Genomic DNA, 6547 nt, shown 5'->3' on the forward strand with positions numbered 1-6547 from the left:
AAGGTAAATTTGTGTGACGGTTTTGATTTTCATCGAATGACCTTCTTATCTTTTTTATAATGGAGGGGCAGGCAAGAAATGCATGTTATGATATTTGTGAAAACAAAATTAATGATACACGTATATGTGAGTGTAGAAGATTAGACAATTAGATAATTAAGGGGTCCTCTAATGGGCACAGGTATAGAGTATACCTATGTTCACCTGAAAAGTACAAGAGTTGATTATTCATTATTACTTTCGTCATATGTTGAATTCATCTTATCTAATTGTAAAAAGTTTAAAGGAATGAACACGATTTCTTAAACTAAGATGTCACTCTCCTTGTTAAGGTAGAATAACACACCTGGAAAAGTCACCAGAATTAAAAGGAAATTTTTTGATAATGAAAGATACAATAATGTTTTTCAAAGTTTGAGGATTCAGTAATTCTTGATCATATATTCAATGTAAGAGAAATGGATAAAATATGTGAAAGATGCGTATATCATGGGTTCTATTAATACTGCCTCGTCCGCTTTCACCCGAAAGGGTTCAAGATCTCGAAATTCGTACCACTATAGTTTTAAACATGAGAAAATTTGTAGATCAGCTTTCCAAAGTTTGTTTGATGTTGGGAAGAAGTCTCTTTCCAATATTTTAAAACATTATTCTGAAAAGGGTGCAGTTCCAATACAACATGGAAATCTAGGAAGGAAACCCAAACACGCGGTCAATTTTGATGATGTACAGCGAGTTGTAAATTTTATCATTGGCTACGCCGAGGAACATGGTCTACCCCAGCCTGCGGCCCTCAGAGGTAGGGATGACGAGCCTCCAATTTTTCTCCCTTGTGACTCCTCAAAGAAAGGAATTCACAGTTTATACAAGTCAGCATGCGAAACAGATGATGTTAGGAAAGTGGAGTACCACACATTCACTAACACTTGGACATCCTGCTGTTCCCACATTAAGATATGTGGTCCACGCTTTGACGTTTGTCACAGATGTGAACTGCTGAGGAAGCAGGTGCTTGACGCATGCATGGAAGAAGAGAAATTGGCGGCTCTAAATGAATTTCAAACTCACATTGATGTAGCGCAAAAGGAAAGAGATATCTACAAGAAAATTGTAAAAGACTCGCTAGAAGAATTACAAAATGCAGATAGACAGGGACACCACATACCGCCCTTATCCTCTGATTTTACCAAAGTTCACTACACATTTGATTTTAGCCAAAATGTTGCTTTAATTACCTCATCATGCTCGGCAAATTGGACCACTTTATTTTCTCAGTTTAAAGAAAGTACATATATTCGGTTTTCGTTTGACGATATACCTACACAATGTAATTACTTGATAGGGGAAAATGAGACGCTTGGTACGGGATCTCATGGGCCAAACACAGTTATCTCCTTATTGCATCATGGCCTTAACACATATGGCTATGGAGAAAAAGAGTGCTTGCTCCATGCTGACAATTGTGCAGGTATTTTCTATCACCATCTCTTTCTCTCTCTCTTTTTATGTCTCTCTCTTTCCCTCTCTCTCTCTCTCTCTCTCTCTCTCTCTCTCTTCATTTGAAATTTTTAGAGAGAATATATCTTTTCTCGCCTTTTGTCTGATGTTAAATAACGATGTAACAATTTATTTTCAGGTCAAAACAAGAACAAATTTGTAATCGCTTATTTGGCATGGCGAGTGATCACTGGATTGCACCATCAAATTGCGTATTTGATGCAGGTAGTTGGCCATACACGGTGTTTGATTGATGCAGGTTTTGCACGTGCAAAAAAGCTGTTCCGTCGATCGGATTGTGACAGTATGAGTGAACTTCAGCAAGTCGTTGAGCGTTCGTCTTCAACAATTAAGGAATTCTATATGAAAGTGGAGGAGACACTTCTACGTGGAAGTACTACAACTGGAAAGAGTTTTTGGAACAATTTTTCACCTCTTTGCCTGGTATATCTAAATACCATTCGTTTCGATTTTGTGCTGACCACGCATGATTTGTTTTCGTTAAGGAAAATAGTGATGCAATGGAAAAAAGAATTAAGATAATTAAACCTTCTGGACTTCAGCAGATTCCTGGAAAATTACCCACAGAGCTAACACCTCCTGGATTGTCCAGGGAAAGAACTCAGTATCTTTTCAAAAAAGTTAGACCGTTTTTACGACCAAGATGTCAAGATCAATTGTGTCCACCCACCCACACTGAGGAATAAATTGCCCCGGCTGTCATCTTTTAACAACTATTAAACTCCATCAATAATCAATTGAATAATTACGTTGTATCTTATCGAATATTTTAAAAGTGTATGGCTTTTATAAGTAATTTATGAATCACTCTAATAATATGTTCATTTGTACGATGTGATTAGCAAAAGTCAAAGACATCTTTTATATTGCAATGCCGATTATCTCAACAGTTTTAACAATTTTGACGTCAACATAAATAGTACGCAATGTCGACGTCATGATGAAATAAAAGGTCATCATTCAACCTAGAATTGAAGTCTTAATTTTCAAGATAAAAATATAATTTTAACATATTCTGTTTTCCCATGTTTTCTTACATTATAAGCAATCAAAATATAATTTTGTGATTTTTATGTCATAAGACCCCTTTTCTCATACACTGGCTCATATAATGATAAATAAACTGTATAAATGTCAAATAAGCGAAAAAATTGCAGTTTGGGGATAAAAAATGACTATATAAAATAACTAGAGACGAGCTCGTTGCAAGCAACGATTAGGTTTTCCGTCGTAGCTGCGTCATACTTGTGACGTATTACAAAAAATTGATAGCTGACCATAGTACAATATTAGATGTGTAAACACTGAGAAACAAAGTATTATATTTCTGTGACCGCGTAGATTTTACGGTGATAGAGAATTCGTCTGGATCTGCATCGGTCGTGTGCAGTACGAACCGGGCGAGGGAATGTTGGCGTAAAGTGTATAAGGTAAAAGATTGGGGCGCGCTGTGGGCCGTAAGCTAAAACGAAGGGTAGGTTTGTCGTATTCCCGAAGGTCCACCAGTATACAGTTCCAGAGAAATAAACAGGCAATTGATGCAGGATTCCACATTATTGGACGAGACTCAACGATGGCAACATTATAACAATTTAACAGACATACATGTTACAAACAAGTCGGATATGGCCAGAAGTGGCCTCCGGACTCAAGACTCTGGGAGAGTCGGACGTGGCCGGGGCTGGCTGCCGTATTCCAGACTGCGCATTGACAATTGTACATAACTATTTATAAGAATCTTAACAATGAGTATAAATTGCAATTGACAGGTAATGATATAAGTAAGCTGAGTGAAAGGTTCACAGATATAAAATAATTAAATAAACTCAATGAGTCTTTGATGTCCAAGAAATGAAAATCTGCTGACAATTGCACAATGTTGTTTTAAGAGATTAACAGTCCTTGAGACATGACACTCTGTCTCTTTGAAATCACATATAAAGTCTGAAAAGTGTCAATCACTAAATAAAAAAAGTAACTATGTAAGAAATAAACTGTGAGAAAAAATTACGAAACAGATGTTGAATTTTACAAGTAAAAAAAAATTATAATTGAACAGTGCATTTTGCACGATGATACTACATGTTTATAAGCAAATACAGATCTTAACACGTTGTCTCTAGTTTGATTCGCCGCATTTTATTCACAGAGTGGGACTGTGGTTATGCCCGGTACGAAGGTAAAAAGACCATTGGCAAACGTTTTACACGCATTTTATCGAACGCAAGCGCCAATGAATCTCTTAGTATATATGCGGAGATCCTGGAAATTTTACAAGAGGTTTTGAAGAATAATTTTGTATTTCGAGGAGGGGGAACATGCGCGGATCAGAAAATTTTTCCGGGTTGGGGGTTGAAAAGTCAGACGGTTATTTGAGTTTGCCAAGGGATGTCCGAGGCATATTTGGTAAGTTTATAATGTACACGTAATTGAAAGAAATTTCGCTGGGGGGGGGTCTGGAACCCTTCCCCTTCTAGATCCGCGCACGGAGAAGACCGATGCCGGTACATGTAATTTTACTGTAATTTTAACAATTTTTATTTAATTATTCATGTTCATAACTATCAGAAAACCAATATTACCTTTCAAAGCAGTCAAAACTTAAAACTTAAGATACGAACCAATTAGTCTCGGTGAGTATTGCGTCCGCGTACGAAAATAAAGGCAATTTTCAAGAAATTCGGATGGACGATCTGTGTCCTAGGTCGTCCATCCGATTCTTTTTCTGAGCTACAGACCTGCAGTTAGAGATTGTCAAACTCTTATTGATTATGTCAATTTGTTTGTCTCAAAGAATCATTTTTTAAATCAATAAAGTTTCACCTTAAAAAAAGAAAGATATCGGGCACAATTTTCAATGTTAGCATTTTACAATTTTATGGGCTAATAAATTTCAAGAAACAACTCTTCATTGCTTTATCCGAAATATTGCATGAAAAAAATTTACATCGCATTTTTTAAATTACAAAAGGATATTCAAAATGAACTTGGATTAACCGCTAACAAACAGGCATAAAGAGAGACTAAGAACCAATTTCTTCTCTTTTTTTTTTACATCAAAAGAAATTCAAAAATAAATCAAAATATATTATTTCTTTGTATGCGTTAATGAAAATGAAGATCAGCAAGGGGATTTTTTTCGTTGAAGCACCTACTTTACAGATTGTTACACGGGTCTACAACGATGACAAATATCGAAAAGGCAATATTGTGGGTGAAGGGTGAATGTGTAGTTTGTTTTTTAAGGTTATTTTTTATACATGTACATATGTAATTATATTTATCTGGATCGGTTATGTTTGTTAGTTTGTTTTGTTTATTAAAGAGGGGAATAAAGAAACGAGTAATTTATAAGCACGTAGCATCGTTTTTGAAAGTGTGTGTGTGGGGGGGGGGGGCAAATCCATAATAATTCAATTTTTTATGTAAATTTTATAAAAATAGTTGCTTCGAGAAAAAGTGGGGAGAGGACATCTTTATGTCATATAACATGTGAAACTGATTTCATTCCACCCACAAGCTTGAAATAATGAAATAATTTTAATGAAAACAATATAAATAGACGTCATAAATCCCATATCAAAAGACATATTACCACTTGATTCTGTGCGTCTTTTTAATGAATTTATAAACAGCGACAAATTCTAAAATGTATTTATAAAGGTAATGTTAGCTGCAAGTCTGTAGACCTTGTATGAAAAATTTCGGATGGTAGTAAATTTTTCCGGGATACAGCCCGAGCGGTACATATATGCAGCTAAGGTAACTAAGAATGATTCCAATAAAATACTTTGTTGAGTAATGCAAGCTTTTAAGAAAGCAATACTTATATTTTTTTAAAATATAACACCCAAATACTTCGTCTTACATTCGCTATTTGTAGAACAAGCAGAACCAGTATCAGTCTGACCGGCCTCACCATATACATTATTGGAATTTTATTTTCCTAGCATTGCATTGCTCTGCATGTACACAATTTCTTTTAAAAATTAAACACTTAAAGTGTTCATCTATATAGCTTCACATAACGTACACACGTGATTCAAAATAACCCAGACGGAAAACGGTAAAGAATTTAGTCATTGAGTCTACGTTTTATAGAATTTGTCAGAAAACACATTGCGGGTCTGAATGTTTGTTGATATATGTCAATCTATCAATATACAGTTTGTTAATTATTTTCGATTGCTAAGGCAACAACGTATTTGATGAACATTGAACAACATTTTTTCCATGCCACTTTTTTCCATGGAAGATAGCGAATACAAGTATAAAGCATTTATAAAATTTATTTAATTACCTCTTTAGAATTGTGTATGGAATAAATAATTTATAAGTTGCTGCTGAAGGTTGTTTGGTATTTTCGTTTGTAGATGTTTTGCAAGTAAAAAACCTGAAACGCGGGGCAAGTCATAATTAATATCCCTAATAACCGTAACTTAAAACTAGCGGCTTTGGATTCAAATATTATCGCATACGAATATTAAGTTCACTTTCTAAAATCATCTCCACGATGATAATTATATTATATCCATCGCAAATCAGTATTTTTATTTTTTTGGCATTAAAAGAATTGTTCTATCGGGAGCAATCCCGCGTTCGTTTAAATTGCCAACGTACATTTGTCATGTCAGTAATACACATTGTGCTTTATAAGACGGCCGTGTATACGTATTGTAGAAAAGTTGAGTTTATTTACCATGCATTGGAACCATTTTATTAACACATCTCCCAGTACTGAAACAATTCAAAATGTCTCTGTTACAGTAACACAGTGGGGCGTTAATCGTGTACGTCCAGCTCTACAAGCACATACACTGTCGTCTAGGCGACGGCCTGAATACAGCTAGCGACTCTCCTATCGATCGGTTACCTGAGTCTCGTAATGCATCTAAATATAGACAGGGGCACAGTTATGAAACAAACAACAAAAATAAGGTCAAAGCGGTTTATCTATATGAAATGAAAATGTACATATGTATAACAACATTTGGGAATTTTATGTGGAATTATTTTTGCGCGCTACATG

The 6547-nt window shown here is 35.2% G+C and overlaps 1 pseudogene; it reads left to right on the forward strand.

Annotated features, from left to right (window-relative positions):
- The first annotated feature begins 421 nt into the window (after positions 1-421).
- On the forward strand, positions 422-2240 carry LOC128170615 (uncharacterized; annotated as a pseudogene).
- The last annotated feature ends 4307 nt before the right edge of the window (positions 2241-6547 follow it).

This window comes from Crassostrea angulata, chromosome 2 (assembly GCF_025612915.1).
Source record: "Crassostrea angulata isolate pt1a10 chromosome 2, ASM2561291v2, whole genome shotgun sequence".
Lineage (NCBI taxonomy): Eukaryota > Metazoa > Mollusca > Bivalvia > Ostreida > Ostreidae > Magallana > Magallana angulata.